Here is a 17,293-nt window from a genome sequence, read left to right on the forward strand (position 1 = left end):
AATTATAAGGAAATTTTGTTCAAAGAAACTATATATAAACATATATATATATATATGATCATCAATTTATACCGTGTATTTATTCTTTTCAAAAGAAAAGAACTTTGTGTGCTTCAAATTGTTGTTCAGTACATTGTACTTTGTAAAATGTTAAGTGGACTGCTCCTTTGCCCAATGTTTCTTGGATTCTTTAGATGGTTGGAAGCATAACAATAAAGTCTTAGATTTGGTACAAAAGTGAAAAGACTTTAGGTAATGGATTATGTAAATTGTGTTTTTAAAATTCATAACATGTCAATATTCTTTTTCAAAGAGAGGAATGTATAAATAGTTTGAGATTTGTTCAGGCATAACATTTTTTGAGAAAATTAAGTTGACTGTTTTCTTGTCTAAAAACAAATCTTGGTTGTTTTCTTAATCTTTTACATGACTGTTATACAATAAGGTTACATAATCTATTTCTAAAATGATGGTTGTTTACGTTTCTTGCCCAAAGGCGTAACATAAACATGTATGAATGATGGACGTGAATATTTGGCTATAAAAAAATGGTGAAGGCAAGAGGTGTCTATTGAGCCACACAGACACTGCATCAGTGATTGCAGATCTTCTCACAAAGCCCTTGGCTGTGGGGTGTTCAAGGATCATGGCATGAATATGGGAGTCATTGACTCATTTGACTCCGCTGCTATGTGAGAGTAAAGGTTCATCTCAATTTTCCTTGTGTTTTGAACAAGCATGGACTAATGGAGCAACAGTGTACTACCAAGCATTGGAAACGAAAATGTTGATTCATCAAACTGTCAGTCCGCCTATTGCGTCGAATTCACGTAACTAGAAACTAAAATGTATGCAGCTATGCATATGTGTTCACCCCTGTAAACTATCTGTGCGCGTGCATGTGTCTAGTTTTATGATATGAGAATCCATCTCTGGGTGCTTGCATATGTGTTGGTTTATGAACCTTAGGAATATTATAAAAACAACATGAAAAGAGAGAGCAGAGAAGCGAAAGACACGTGGTGGTGAGGATAAAGGGGCAGGGAGTGTGTTTCGAATACTAAGTGAAACCACCAGTACTCTATTTATGTTCTAATGCGATTGCTGCCGCTTCTCGTAACCAGTATAATCACAGCATAAGTGCAACACACAACAAAGCAAAACACTTAAAAACTGCCGTTTATATATATATATATATATATATGGATCCTCATTTCGCACTAGATAAGTGAGATAAACTGATACATGGAGTAACTGAGATACCGTGTAGCTGGATTCCACAGCTTTCCTAGCCATGCCTGCCTTGCCGAGTGACCACTGTTGGAAGCTAAACAGCTCCTGGAGTCGAGGGATCGAAGGCAGCAAGGAGCTTGCGAGCATGGCTACTGTCTGCATCGAAGAAGAAAGAAGAAATGAAGGGTTTTAGTTCCAACGGCTAGTTTTTCAGTTTAAATGTATGTGTGTGTGTGTGTGTGTGAGTGACAAGTGTATACTTCAAATTAGATCACTTAAAACCCAAATGAAGGGCTAGGATTCAATCTGGGGTAGTAAGGCTGAAATGGTTGTTAAGCCTCTTGTCAATCACTCTCTTAAACAAGTATGGGTCATGGCAAAGCACCATACCCTACAAGATTTCCTCTACTTAATGAAATCAGTGCTGCTGCATTTTGCACAGCCTTTGAAGCCGTAAAACACACTCCAAAAGGTCCTCTCCATTCTATGTCAAGTTCAACCAAAGAAACTAATCCAAACAAATCAATCAAAACACCAAAACAAACAAACTTTATCAACCACAAGTGATAGGGAATTATTACTTGTACCTTAGGAATAAGAGGTCCCTACACACTCGAAGTCTCTAGGACTTGACGGATCTACGCTTCAGAAGGACCTACGCCCTCCTGAACGTTTGGCCTCTTCTTCTTCAGCTCATTCTTGGTTGGAGTCCTTATATGCGTTGCAACACACATGTTCATGACAAACACCTTGCAACACATTACGTTTCTGCAAGCAAGCGTAATGTGTTGCAAGGTGTTTGTCATGAACATGGATCCTCAAGCTTTCAATTGTTGTGAATCTCTTGCTTTCACTGGTACAGCCATTGCAACGAAATATTTGAGACATTTTGGAACTAGAAAATGTAGAGTTTTGTGAGAGAGAAACTAGAACAAAAAAGTTTTTGAAGATACAGAAATCAGATTGAGGGACTTACAGAAATGCAGAGAAATGGTGGTTTTTTTATAGGGCAAGGAGAGATGTAAATTGCTTCTAATTACTCGATTTTCACCCAAGGTGAAAATCTTTTGCAATGAAGTAGGCTAATTAATTTTCTATGTAGATGGTACCTGACTTCAATTAACCATGCAAAGATGTAGAAAAAGATTTATCCGAAATGGAAAAACAATCATTACAGTTGTAGGTTGCAGGACAGGCTTCATGACGCGCGAGGAAGAAGAAGATGATGTCGTTTTGTTTTTAGGCCTTATGTAAAAGTGAAACGCGAATTTCATATTGGAGTGTCTAGACTGATGTCCACGTTAGTTTCTTTTGCAATTCGTTAATGCTACGAAGATCAAAATTTTTAAATCAAATTGGCAAACTTGTTGAGATATGATTATTATTTAAGTGTTGATTAACGTGCTTATTCCTATTGGTGACACATTATTTAGTTTGTCAATTTAGTTTAAGATTTTGGTCACCCTAGCATTCCCCTTTGCAATTTATATTTCTAATTAATTACTCAAATTAGAAAGAAAAAAAAATTTAATTTAGATAGTAAAAAGTGAAAAGAAGTGTTTTTTCTTCCAATGATACTAGTATGTTTCAGCACGGGTACTACCTGTATTTTCTTTTTCTTTTAAGGCGTCGTTAAGTGAAACGAGCGTTTCATTAGGCATCCATATATCTCGTGCAATCTTCCTTTGTGATACGACTTTTGTGATAAATACAATTTCAAAGTGCAGTCCACATAAATGTTTATATGTCACCAATTACCATATAGACATATGGCTCGAGTATTTCTGGTCTTCAAATGAGTGAACTACCATAACTTAGCCATTAGTTGATTTTTTTTTTTTTTTTTTAAATTACCTTATATACATTACTAACTGAGCTCATTGACAATGACATTAGTTCATTTTTCAACTAACAAGTGATTTTTGGAAGATCGTTACCCTTAAAATAAACATAAATTCTAAGGTTCGATTCCCCTCACCCTCTTAGTGTAGATATTATCGTTTGTTCAAAAAAAATTAGTGTGAAATTTCAATGTTGTTCTCATCCAATTTTTTATTTTTATTTTTTTTAATTATTCTTATTATTAAGGAGAAGAGAGAGGATTCGAAACTATTACAATAATTTAGGAAAATGAAGAGTTTCGAACTTGAAAGATATAAGTGAAAACTTAACACTCTGTCTACTAAAATATTGAACCACGTACAATTTATTTGTTCTCATCCAGTTGATTTGCTTTCTATTCACACACAACCAATGCAACCACCTACCCATAAACCTTTCATATAATCACAACCTTGGGTTCTTTGCTCTTAAGTCAGGAAGTAGCTAGACATCTATTAAAAGTGAAATGAATGTCGCTTTCGATTTTTGTAAACGACCAAAATACCCTTTAATTATTTTTTGTAGTATCCCAAACTTTGTAAATGAGAAATTAATTTTTAATTCACTACAACAAGTCCATTACATAACTTAACCTAAATCGCTCACGCTTAAATGAAATATATTGTTGTATCAAGCTAAAAAGAAAGATCTTCAAATGAGAAAATCCACCTAAATTATGGATGCAGTAATACATTGTGTCCTCCAGCTGCGGCAAACAAGATAAGAAGAAAGAGTGAATTCATTAACCTGCAGTAATTAAAAGATCAGCACCCGAAGCATCATCATTTGCTAGGGCTATTGCCACTTTGCCAGAACAGGTACTTTGTGTGAGGTTGGTCCCCCTTCAAGATTTGCTGCATAAATCATTTATTTTTGATCTGCTATATTATTATTACTAGTACCAGTCTTTTTCTCTAAACAGCTTGATCACTCCCAGAGTATCATCCCTGGATGGAGTGTGTTGGTGTTTAAAACATCCGCAAGGAATAAATGATCAAAAACGCCACGGCTTTTGCTTCGTTCCTCTTTAATGGAGATATTTTTCAAGTACTCAGAATACAGGATGGTAGAACACACGTTATTATATAAGTGTAGGAATACTTGAAAAATAAAACTTCACTCAACTTTTGTTTCAGACATCAAGTTTGTTCGATGTGCTTATTTTTAAGTACATTTTATTACAAATGATTTTTAAAATTGACACGTTCGCTTAATTTGGTCCTTCAGTTCGACTACGACCAATGTCTTTCTTGAATTTAAGTGAATGCCTTACGCCGAAGAGAATAATATCAACTGAAATTGAAAGTATAATCATGCATATTGTAACTATATGCTCTGCAAATTAATATATAATAAAAGTAGGGTATGGGGTTTTATAGACACATTAGGTATGTATCACCGGAGGTTTGCTATCATTATCCAAGAAGCACTTTCTCCCAAACCAATGTTTCGAAATAGTATCACTTGCTAGTTAAAATCCCATATGCCTATTGCAAGTACAAGCTGAGCAAAAATTTCATGGTGCTTCAAGCATTATATTTCGAGAGTTTTAACCGTTGAGGTATAAATTATGTGTTTTTAACTAAAGATTTAACGATGAAAAAAACAAAGTATCGTACTCCAAAACAATGGAGAAAATTCCCAAGTTGAGCCATATACTTTGTTGTGAGGTAGGTTCCTCCTCCAAATTTGCTGCACCAATATGAATCATTATATTAGGTCCAAGTCTCGTTCTTTGACCGTACCAAGGATCACTGAACGTCTTGAACTCATCCTGACCGGGGTGTGATTCAAACATTCGCAAGGAATAAACCCTAAAAAACAATGTAGCTTTTGCCTTCTTACACAAGATGGATTTGGATCCTCTCCGGATCCCCTTCCTTGGGATCCCAGGGATCAAGGTACAATGACCGTTCATCAAAGATCGTGCGGCCTCAATTAAATGCTTTTTATTTTTTAAAAATAAAGCAATCTTGTTTTGCGTAAAAAGCAATTAATTATGACTGCATGATCTTTGATGAACGGTCCTTGTGTCTTGATCCCCGGGATCCCCAGGAAGGGGATCCGGAGAGGATCCATCCACACAAGATAGCCTACTAGTAAGAATAATATTACGTGATAATCTATTACCAGTAATATTTTGTTAATGAAACATCTTATTTTCGACTCTTGTAGATGACGTTAGTTTAATTCTAATTTATAATGTATAATGTTTTTGTTTTTGTTTTTCTTCACAATTCACGAATTGATATTTTAGGTGCACTAGTTATACACAAATAGGGTAAAACTTATTGTTTTGGTTAAGCTCCGCAAGCATTCATAAAAAAATATTAATTAGGTTAAGCATTAATAAAAAATATTAATTAGGTTAAGTTTTTTTTTTTTCTTTTAGGGCATCATTGAGTGAAGCAAACATTTCATTAAGGTTTTATATGTCTCGTGTAATCTTCATTTGTGATACGATCTTTGTGATAAATAAAATTTCAGAGTGCAGTCCATAATTAAGTGTTGATATGTACAAGTAAAGTAAAGCCTAGTAGTAATTAGAAGTAATGTCACTAAGTACCACATAGATAGTATGCCTATTGGAGTCTTTTCGACCTTCAAAAAAGTGGACTGTCGTGGCTTAGTGATCATCTAATCTTTTTTTTATTTTTTTTTTTTATTTTTTTTTTCCAAATACCATATAGACATTACTAGCTGAGCTCGTTGACAATAACATTAGTTAATTTTTTAACAAACAAGTGATTTTAGGATGATTGTTACCCTTGAAATAAACATAAATTTTCTACAAATTATAACTAAGTGTAAAAGTTCAAATTGTTCTCATCCAATTTATTTTGTTTACAAATTATTATTATTAAGAGGAGGTAGGAGGAGTCGAAACTATTGTAATAATTTAAAAGAAAAAAAAGTTTCGAACACAAAACACATGAATATAAACTTAACACTCATATCCACCAAAATATTTGTTCTCATCCAATTTAATTGTTCTCCATTTACACACACCCAATGCATCCACCCACCCACAAACAAACCATGCATCTAATACAGTCACAACCTCGGGTTCTTTGCCCTTAAGTCTAGAAAGTAGACATCTCTCGGAAGTGAAACGAATGCCCCTTTCGATTCTTCTAAACGACCAAATACCCTTTTTAAGTATTTTTAGTGGTATTCCTAAACTAGTGAATGAGAAACTTTATATACGAATTTTATAAATGGCGAGATCGATTCTATTTCACTATGACTCGTCCATTACATAACTTAACTTAAACCGCTCACGCTTAAATGTAATATGTTGTTATATCAAGTTAAAAAGAAAATCTTCAAATGATAAAATCCAACTGGATTATCGATTCCAGATGCAGCAAACAAGAAAGAAGAGTGAATTCAGTAATCTGCAGATGCAGTAAATAAAAGATGAGCACCCAAAGCAATGAAAGCATCATCACTTGCTATGGCCATTGCCATTTGCCAGAACTACTAGGTTGGTCCCCATCAAGATTTGCTGCACTGCACTGCACTGCACATCAATCATTTATTTTTGATCTGCTATATTATTATTACTATTTGCGCCTTTCTTTTTCTATAAGCAGCTTGAACTCGCCTATAGTATCATCCTTGGATGGAGTGTGTGGGTGTTTAAAACATCCGCAAGGAATAAACGATAAAAACTAACATGGCTTTGTTTGCCTCCTTACACAAGATAGCCTACTAAAGGAAAGTCAGTGGCTCCACTTGTAGAAAATTACAGCCAATCTACTAGTAATATTATTTTTTTACCACAAATCTACTAGTAAGAGTTCGATTCTAATTTCTAATGACTCACTCGTTGTGCAATTTAATCAAATCTATCATCCCTAGTGCAGTATAATATTTTATAAAAAAAATGATAGATAAAATCCGCCTAACTAGACTATGGATGCGGTAATAAAATTATAAGGGCAAGTGTGACTTTTATGCACTTTCATAAACGACCCTCCTGTCAGTCACGTTTCTAATTTAACTAGAGTATTAAACAACTAAACAAACATTAATCATAAATTAAGGTGGATACTTCAATGTGCAGTATGGAGAAAACGAAACTAAAAAGGGTGTAAAATGAGGTTATTAGTTCATTTCATTTAACTAAAAGTCAACGGGCCACTTAGTACTACGATCTAATGATATTCTTTTACACTTGTAAGTGAGAGATCTTAAATTAAATTCTCGTTAAAGACGAATTTAAACTACATTATTACTAGCTCATTATGAAGCTTAACCTACTTCCTTCTTTGGATAGATAATATCTTTTGTTCAAATTAAAACAAAAAAACTAAAAGTCAACGGAACTCATCGTAATGAGTTATTGACTTGGGCTTCGGGCCATGGTCTCATTGCCTCATGCGCTTTGAGGCGTTCGTGTTGGCCCGGTGGGAATGATCACGAAATGGGCGGGGCATTCGAACTTAAAAACGTTTCTATTGGGCCTTGGATCCAATACAGCAACCTCGGTCAATCTCAATTAAAAAGACCATAGAAGGATCAAGAGTAGCAATGACATTATACTAAACTCAAGAACATGAATGTTGGTTTGCTTGGAATGTCCGCAAACTAAAGCGTAAGGGCGTGGCACACTGAATCTGTGTGGCCTCCTGCTCAGCTAATATGCGCTCTCCAAAATGGGCGAAATTTTTTTATGTAACGGAAATGTTATTGTGATGCTTTCATATGATTACAAAATTATATATTGTCGTTATATTGAAAAGTTAAAACGCGTGATAATGCATGATTATCTTAATTCTAGGTCAACCTTTCTTCAATTGTCAATAACTTTCTTGGCATCTCAAATTAATCCCACAATGGAATGTGATGAAATTAAAACGGATGACAATGCATGAATTGATTTGAATGCCCATATAGCCTCTTTGTTATAAATTTATGTCCTCAAATTATAGAAAATAACTTGCATGCAACGAGTTTTACAATATAATCTCTATGCATCTTTTGTCACATAAAATACGCAGCAGATGAAACATGGAACAAGTAAGTTGGTTAGTGGTGTTCCTTGTTGATGGGTTTGCCATATCTTATCAGTAGCTTTACCTATAAAATTAGAAATGGAGTTTCTTAGCTTTGACACGAAGGGTTGAGCGATGGGTACACTCGATCTAGGTATGATTACGATGATGGCGAAGACATTGCTTCTTTTTCTTTTGGGCCACTTTTCACTAATCTAAGATTGAGTGAAAGGTGCAGTTGGTATAGACCATCATTATTTTAGTCTCTAACTAAGTATCTCACTTCACTTGTGGCCCAAAAATTTAATACGGAAGAAGCCATGATATGTGACATCTAAACCATATAATTTCCCAAAATTGTTGAAGTGTTGATAAACAAACATAGACCACACTTTATGTAATTGATATTCTATTCAATAGATGATGTGAGAGTCCAAATCACCATTTATATAGTTATCGATGATTTGTTCTAATTGTTTTAAATGTTGTTTCTTATTAACGAAAAGTGAGATTCAAACTTAAAACGTATTACGCAATTCAATTGAGTAATACAATTAGACTGTCTTAGAGTTGGTTTATAAGCAGTTACCATCAAAGATATGTTTTAGTACTAATATTACAAATGATAACACCTTATAAGGAAGAGAACACAATTTCTTGTGTTCAGACGACTGTATAAGTGTAGTGGACAACAAGAGTGAGATCATAAAAGGAGGATGAAACCATAATACGAAAAAATAATGTGTCTTGCATGTATGACCAGACAACTGTATACTATAATCGCAATCTAAGAACTAAGACCTGATCCTATAAAAATAGGGGTGTGATATCCACACACCTTTTTAATTTTCGATCGTCAGATTAGATGAATTGAAGAAGATCAAGGGACATAAATTAACTAGGGGTGTGGGAGAAGTAAAAAGGGGTGTGTGGATAGCACACCCCTAAAAATAACCACATGCTTTGTGATGTATCCAAAGTTTTTAGAAAAAAAGAGAAAGACAATTACTTAAATAACACTCTCACCAAAGTTAAAAACATAAACACATACTAAATTTCATTTTGGATAATGCTAGAGAGACTAAATTTGTAGACTAAATTTTGGAAATTAAAGGACATGAAAGTTGTTGATTAGTTTATTACTTAAGTGTTCATAAACGTGCTCATTCATATTAGTAACACATTATTTAGTTTACAAATTTAATCTCTTTAGCATTACGTTTTCGTTTTTAATGATTCTTCTAAAATAGAAGAAAAAAATAAAAATTGTTTAAAGTGCCACACACATGACCCTTGCATGGTTTATTCCAGTCATGTGTCCCGGTGCAAGACTCATGTGTGACTATGCAAGACTTTCTCTGTGTTCCTAGGGAGGGGCACGGTGCGGTTTGGTGCAATTCCACCCCTAAACCGAAATCGGAACCTTAAATTATCAACGGTTTGGTTCGGTGCAGTTTCGCTTAAATTGATTACTAGAACCGTACGGTTCGGTCTATACCGGTTCTGATTCGATTCTTGCCAGTTTACGATTCCGAATACTAAATTATTTGAACACCAAATCATCATGCATTCAAATACATCTTCTAAAACTGTTTATATAAAGTTGCATACAACACATATCCTTTTTAATGCAAATGCCTATGTCATTCACATACATATTGAAATTGATCCACAAACTGATCCACAAGTAGCATCAATTTGAAATCCACATAAGCAAAGCCGTATAAAACCCAAATACAAAACTTAGAGCATATTCTAACAATAAAACAAAAGAATATAGCGGTTCGGTGACATGTGTGTGAGTGAGCCCTAATTAGAATGAGATCCATTGCTTTGCAACTTGGTGAAATTAATTTTTCAACCTATTATACCATGACAAGTGTGTGTGTATATATATAATTAATTAATTTATTATTAATAGGTTCGGTATCAACCGGTTCTTGTTCATTCGAAACAGGAATCGAAATCGATTTGAACGGTTCGGCTCGATTTTTTACTCAAAATTTACTTTTCTGATCAACATGATTCTTTTCAATTTTTTTTCTTTATACGGTTCTATGCGGTTTTACTGTTTGGCGGTTTTTATGCCCACTCCTACGTGTGCCCTCATCCATACCAATTCCAACATCCCATCTACCCAACACTACCGCTGGCGCGTAACCGTCATCCACCTCAGCGCGTAGATCACAATCTCTGCAGTCGTTTCTCAAGCGTTAACACCGCATCTCTGCAACCGCACCAATCCCTCCGTATACCCTATCATCGAAAGCGTCAGTCAAAATGACCTCCCACATAACTAACCATATCAACGGCTTACACAAACTCATGTCCCTATCATGAATGCAGAGGTCGCAGACTACTAGCTCCCAATATTACAGGTCCGCTTTTCAAAATTTAAGTTCTCACTCAAACCAAACGGCGCCGTCAAACTCGTCCGTCATCTCATCCAGCTATAAAACCCCAGACGTCAGTCCCTAACTCTGTCAAACCCTTCATCTTCTTCCCTGACCATTTCTCCTTCCGAGAACCTTCTTCTCCTTCCTCACTCACTCCGTCTCTACAGTAACTCTCTCTCCTCCACTGCTATGTATAAGTGGTCAAAAAAACCATGAAAGTCCAAGCTCTTTCCATGGAAGTTCTCTAATAAAAAATCATGTTAAAATTTTATTTAATGAAAAAGACTTAAATTTTAATTAAAAACTCTTAAATTTAAAAAAAAGGACAAAAAAACCTTAATTTTAATGAAAATACATAATTTTAATATTAAAAAAAACTGACTTGCGGACCCGCGTGCCCCTCACACAAATTATTAATGAAACTTACTATACTGTTTATGAAATTTAATGGTACTACACTGTTTATAAAACTTAACGGTACGTCACTGTTTATGAAACTTAACGATATTACATTGTTTATGAAACCTAACGGTAGATGCTCGTCCCAGATTTTCAAGTTCTTTCACCAAAGAGCAATAAAAAGATAAAAAAAACATGATAGAGATCAACGTCCAGACTGTTAAAGTCATGCATGGCTAATAGCTCAATATCATTACTAGAAAAATGGGTGATGAGTCCAACGATATTGTCAATGATGTTGCCCCACGACTACCCCTTCCCCCAACCATCCCAAAGCACATCTGACCGACTCCCTCCCAACCATACCGCTCCATATGTGGTTTTGAATCGAATGGACCCACTTCAATTTGAAATTTTAATTTTAGAGGAATAAAATATGCTTGGATTATGTTCAAGAGTTATGCAACTGAAGGATTTGGTGCTTTTTGCAAGTGCCTTTAGTTATATTTTTTTGTTTTTTGTTTTTATCTTATCCTTATTATTAAATAAAGTTGTATGATGGTTTTTTTTGTTAAAACTTAATATTTTGAAGCCCTTTTGATTAGTTTTTCTCTAAAAGAATTGCTTATGACTTCTTCTTTGGATGAGTTTCCACACACATATTTGTAAAGAAGGTAGCTGGGGTACCAATTTGTTAGCTTCGTTTGTACATGCGATATGTGCTTATTGGTGATCTATGAGTCTTGTATTTGAGGCTTCTGCTCGTTGTCAAGATTTGTCTTTTTGCCCTACTTATTGTTTTCACTGATTTATTTTGTTGCGTGGGTTTTGGCTTAGTCCACTTAGTATCTTTTCTTTTCTTATTATGAATAAAATTTGGTAGAGAGGGAACATACAGGGGATTTCTGGATGGAATGGTCCCTCCATTCAGAGCTTTGGAGAAAAGTCAATGCCTTGAACGCAACTATTTAATCTCGTCTAAAAAAATCCCCCTCTATAAAAGAAAAAGATAAATTTGACTGGTTGAAATGAAACAGCTTAAATAACTTGGAACAACTTGTTCCATGACGGAATTGGATCCTCTTCGAGGCAATGTCTCGGAATCCTACTGATCGGACAACATGAACCGTTGGATTTTGATTCAATGACTACAATCATTATAACTTTAGAGAGACCCCCTGTTTATAGCCGTTGAATCAAAATCCAACGGCTCATGTTGTCCGGTTAGTAGGATTCCAAGGCATTACCTCGAAGAAGATCCAAATCCTTCCATGACTAACAGATTCCACAGATAATGGGATATCCCTACAGGCTAGTCAACGAATAACGAAGTCCCATAAGAAAAGGACAACAGTACTTATTCAGCAACATAAATAATGGCAACCCTTAACAACGCTTAACAATAAAAAAAGACTATCAGATAAAGAAGGAAGAAGACAAGGATTAGGAATATCCCTAAAACTTCAAGGTTTTCATCTCCATCTATAAATACATGCATTTTGTCGTTCAATAGAGATTTAGCTTGACAACCCCAGAAGAGACCCCTCAATCTCAGATATCTCTTCTCCCTAATTTCGGTAAAAAAAACTATGTCGGCTTCACAGCTTGCTTGCAGTTACGCCATTCTAATCCTCCATGACGAAGGCATCCCCGTCACTTCTGAGAAGATTGTGACATTGGCAAAAGCTGCCAATGTCCCTGTTGAGTCTTACTGGCCTGGCTTGTTCGCCAAGCTTGCTGAGAAGAGAGACATTGACGATCTTATCCTGAATGTTGGCGTTGGCGGCGGCGCTGCAGTAGCCGCTGCTGCCCCAGCTGTCGGTACGGCTGCCGCCCCAGCTGCTGCTGCTCCTCCACCAGAGGAGAAGAAGGAAGAACCCAAGGAAGAAAGTGATGACGAGGGACTTTTCAATTTGTTCGATTAGGAGCTCCATTCAGACATGACATATACATAGTCCATTTTAATTTGCTGGTTTTTAGTACTTTGAGATCAGGTACCTTATCAATATTGTAGAAGGGCTTTGCTTATTTCTTTTTGGCTTTGATATGTAGACTCTGGGTTTAATGTTGAGCATCTAATTTTGAAGATCTTTTGTTTAGAGAAAGACTTGTATGGAATGACTTCAAGTTGGAAAATCAATAGTAATATTGAATTGAATTTAATATTAATATTATTTTTATTAAGTGAATGGAAATTAATTACAGGTAATCATTTTTCTTTCAAGGGGCATTAAATCGGGTACTTATAATCTCTTTGAATAAAAGGGTTGCATCTATTCTGCCTTCTCGATCATAACAAGGCATATTGGTTCATGCAAAGGCATGACAATGCCTATATAAAGTACAAGGTTTTTATCACCAATGATCCTTGAGATTGACCAAACTTATCATTTTGATTTCTCACTTTCAAAATTAATCAATGTCGTATCTGACATTCACTACCGCACATCAATTTGGTCATTCTGTTTAGATTCCATCAACTATTTCTGTTAGTTTGCATGTGGGACCCATAAATTCAATAAAATGGTGACATGTGGATTACACAAAAGAAGAGTTTTTATCACAAATAGTCCATGACATTGATCAAACTCCTCATTTTGGTCCCTGAGTTTCAAAAATCAATAAATTTGGTCCCTGACCTTCACTACTGCACATGAATTTAGCCATTCCGTTAAAATTTCGTCAATATTTTTTGTTAGTGTGATAATATGATCTCACTGGTCCAATCATATGGCGTCATATAGATTAACTACAAAAAAATATTTTTTAAGATTTAAAACTAAAAGTACTATAATAAATTAAAAACAAAAACTAAAAGAAAAAAAAAAGACATCATCGTCTTCATCTAGGTATGCTAAAAAAGAAAAGGAAGGCACCATGACACCACTAAAGCTCTTGTCCTCCGTGAACTCACTTATCATTCTTTCTAGTTGGTTATAATCCTATCAAATTTGAATTTGGATTCGATTTTATCGAATTTAGATTGAATCTTATTTTCCAATCGGGATTGTGGGATGCTAAAGAAATGTCAGCGCAGAATATTCGCCAATCGGTTCACTCTAAAAAAAAAAATAGTTTCTTATAGTTAATCCACTTGGCGCCATATGATTGGACTAGTGGGACCACATCAGCACACTAACAAAAAAATATTTATGAAATTTTAATGGAAGGATTCTATTGATGTGCGATAGTGAAAGTCAGACACCAAATTTATTGATTTTTGAAACTCAGGGACCAGAATGAAGAGTTTGATCAATGTCATGGACCATTTGTGATAAAAAAAACCCCTTCTTTTGTATAATCCACGTGTCACCATTTTATTGGATTTGTGGATCTCACATACAAACTAATAGAATAATTGACAGAATCTAAACATAATGACCAAATTGATGTGTGGTAGTGAATGTCAGGGACGACATTGATTGATTTTGAAAATGAGGGACAAAAATGATGAGTTTGGTCAATCTCATGGACCATTTGTGATAAAAACCCTAAAGGATATTAAATCAGCTGTTCAAGGATGAATTCTAACCTTGGATTTTTAGTTCAATAGTTAATGACAGAGTGGGTTCTCATACTGAGTAATTAGAGTGTGTATTGAGAGGGTTCAAACACTATCTGGTTAGCCGTATTTAGTGGATTGGAGTGCTTATTTTGTAAAGTGATAGGTCGCCGTATCTTAAGACACATTTGCCAATGCAAACTTTAAAGCACCGGTGAGAAGCAATCTTTGTCTTAAAGATATAGTATCAAATATTAGACTCAATCTCAAATTTCAAAATTTTCTAGTCCATACTCATTAGTAATGTGTTTGCTAAAGGATTTGCAATTGACCATTTGGTATTTAATTGCATAAAATATTTCTTGTATTTTTTATGTGACAATTAAATATAGCAATCAGACATAATTTTTTCAATATATAGTTCACTGCCACATGTGGCATCCTGATCCAATTATACATTGGGCAAATGGTTCCATTGAACGACATAAAGCTCGTCTAGTCACCAAGGGTTTTAATCAAACTGAAGGCATTGACTATTATGACACTTTTTTCTCCGACTATTAAGATGATCTTCGTCCGTTGCCTTCTTGTTGTTACTGCCAGTTAAAAGTGGTCTCTTCAACAACTTGATGTCAACAATGTTTTTTCCTTGGCAACTTAGATGGAGAAATTTACATGTCCCTTCCTCTTAGTATTCGAAGATAGGAGGATAATTTTGTGGGTAGCCTCAACAAGTCACTTTACGGCTTAAAACAAGCTTCAAGGCAATGGCTCGGCGAATTCACTGGAGCCATTATTGCCATTGGCTTCACCCAATTTAAGGCCGATTATTCACTTTTCACCTGCAGTTCAGAAAAGTCTTACACAGCCTTATTGATATATGTTGACAATATTATAATTACAAGCAACGATGTTGGTGCAATAAACTCTCTCAAAGACTTCCTTCGTACTCGTTTTCGCACTAAAGATTTGAGAAATTTAAAATATTTCTTGGGGATTGAAGTTTCTCATTCCAAAGGGAGCATCTATATTTCACAACGCAAATATGCACTTGAAATACTCAAAAATCAAGGTTTTTTTGGGAGCTAGACCAGTGGAGTTCCCAATGGAAGATGTCAAACTTTCAGATAAAGGCGAATTGCTCAAGGATCTTGCCAAATATTAGTGTTTGGTGGGCCGGCTAGTTTATTTCACTATCACTCATCCAGACATCACTTATTCCTTACATGTTTTTAGCTGTTTTATGCATGAACCACGACAACCTCATATGGATGCAGCTCTCCGGGTTGTCTAATACCTCAAATCTACTCCTAGCCAAGGATTTTTTTTTTTTTTTTTTGGGTCTGATAATAAATTAAATTTGGATACTTATTGTGATTCAGATTGGCCTAGTTGCCCCCATGACTCGTCATTCAACCACTGGGCATTGTGCTTTTTTGTGTAATTCTCTCATCTCTTGGTGCACAAAGAGACAAAAGACCGTTTCTTTATACTTTGTTGAGCCGAGTATAGGGTGATGGAAGGTACTTGTTATGACATCACTTGGCTGAGATTTTTATTGGAAGATTTATGATTGCCTCATTCAGAAGCTTCACTTTTGTTTTGTGATAATCACACGACTTTATATACAGCAGCGAATCCAGCTTTTCATGAGAGGACACGACATATTGAGATGGATTGTCACTTTATTCGAGACAAGATAATTGATGGCACGACCACTACTCGAAATATAGCATCTTTGCAATAGCTAGCAAAAGTTTTTACAAAGTAGTTGAGCAAGGAGAAGTTCTCCATTATGATACGCAAGTTGGGAATTCTTGACCTCCACTTTCCAACTTGAGACGGAGTGTTACAAAGTCAATGTTCTTAGTTAGGAAGTTTTAATGTGATTGATTGTAGGAAAAATTAGTATCCGGTCTCCAGTTACTAATATTCATTGACTGAAACCTTATTAGTTTTCAGATTTTGATCCAAGTCCCTAGCATTAATATAATAATAAGTTTACATGTCATTTACATAATTTTTTTAAAATAAAAATTAATAATTTATTTAGAATTTTAATACTCACACCTTTATTAAACTCCTAACTAATTTTCAATTCAAAACATTTCCAAAATAAATAAATAAAATAGAATAAGTTTGTACCCATTAGCTTTTTAAAAAAATGTTTTCAATTTTTTTAATCTTATATGTACCAGTTCATGTAATTTTTTTTCAAAATTTTAATCTTAAAATGTATCATTCTTAAGTATACCAATTTGTTATATGTAAAATGTACCCTTTTTTTTAATATGAAATCTATTCAATTTTTTTCTAATCCATTTTTAAACTTTTATGGGTACATTCTTTTTTCTTTGATTTGACAATGTATCCATGTCAAGTTTAATCAAATAAATTTACTAATGTTATTAACCTAATATCTTTTTCTTTTTTTTTTTTTTTTTTTTTTGTGATTTTGAAGAATGTACCCATTTTTTGGTTAATTTTGATGAATGTACCCATGTAGTATATTTTATTTTAATATTTTTAATCCCACAAATTATGATTTTTTATTTAAAATCTCATTAATATAAACAACTATAAATTTCAAATTTTAATTTAAAAAATATATAATATGCATAGAAATAAATTATCACATTAATTTCAGGGACTTCGATCAAAAATTGAAAACCAACAAATTTTCAATCAAAGAATATTCATATATAGGGACCGCATCCAAAGTCTTCCTTGATTGTATTTCATTTGTATTTACAATTGCAATCCTTAGATTGCAGAATTACCTATTGTACAAGGAAACATGTCGTATATATTCCTAATCCTAACGATCATGAGGCGTAGCTCTAGACTAATTCCACCACCTTCTTCCCTCCACCTCATGCTTT

General features: G+C 34.6%; 1 pseudogene; it reads left to right on the forward strand.

The window, feature by feature from the left end:
- Positions 1 to 12,325: 12,325 nt before the first annotated feature.
- LOC137727405 (large ribosomal subunit protein P1 pseudogene) lies at positions 12,326 to 13,072 on the forward strand (annotated as a pseudogene).
- The last annotated feature ends 4,221 nt before the right edge of the window (positions 13,073 to 17,293 follow it).

This window comes from Pyrus communis, chromosome 10, assembly GCF_041283825.1.
Source record: "Pyrus communis isolate YQ-2024b chromosome 10, ASM4128382v1, whole genome shotgun sequence".
Lineage (NCBI taxonomy): Eukaryota > Viridiplantae > Streptophyta > Magnoliopsida > Rosales > Rosaceae > Pyrus > Pyrus communis.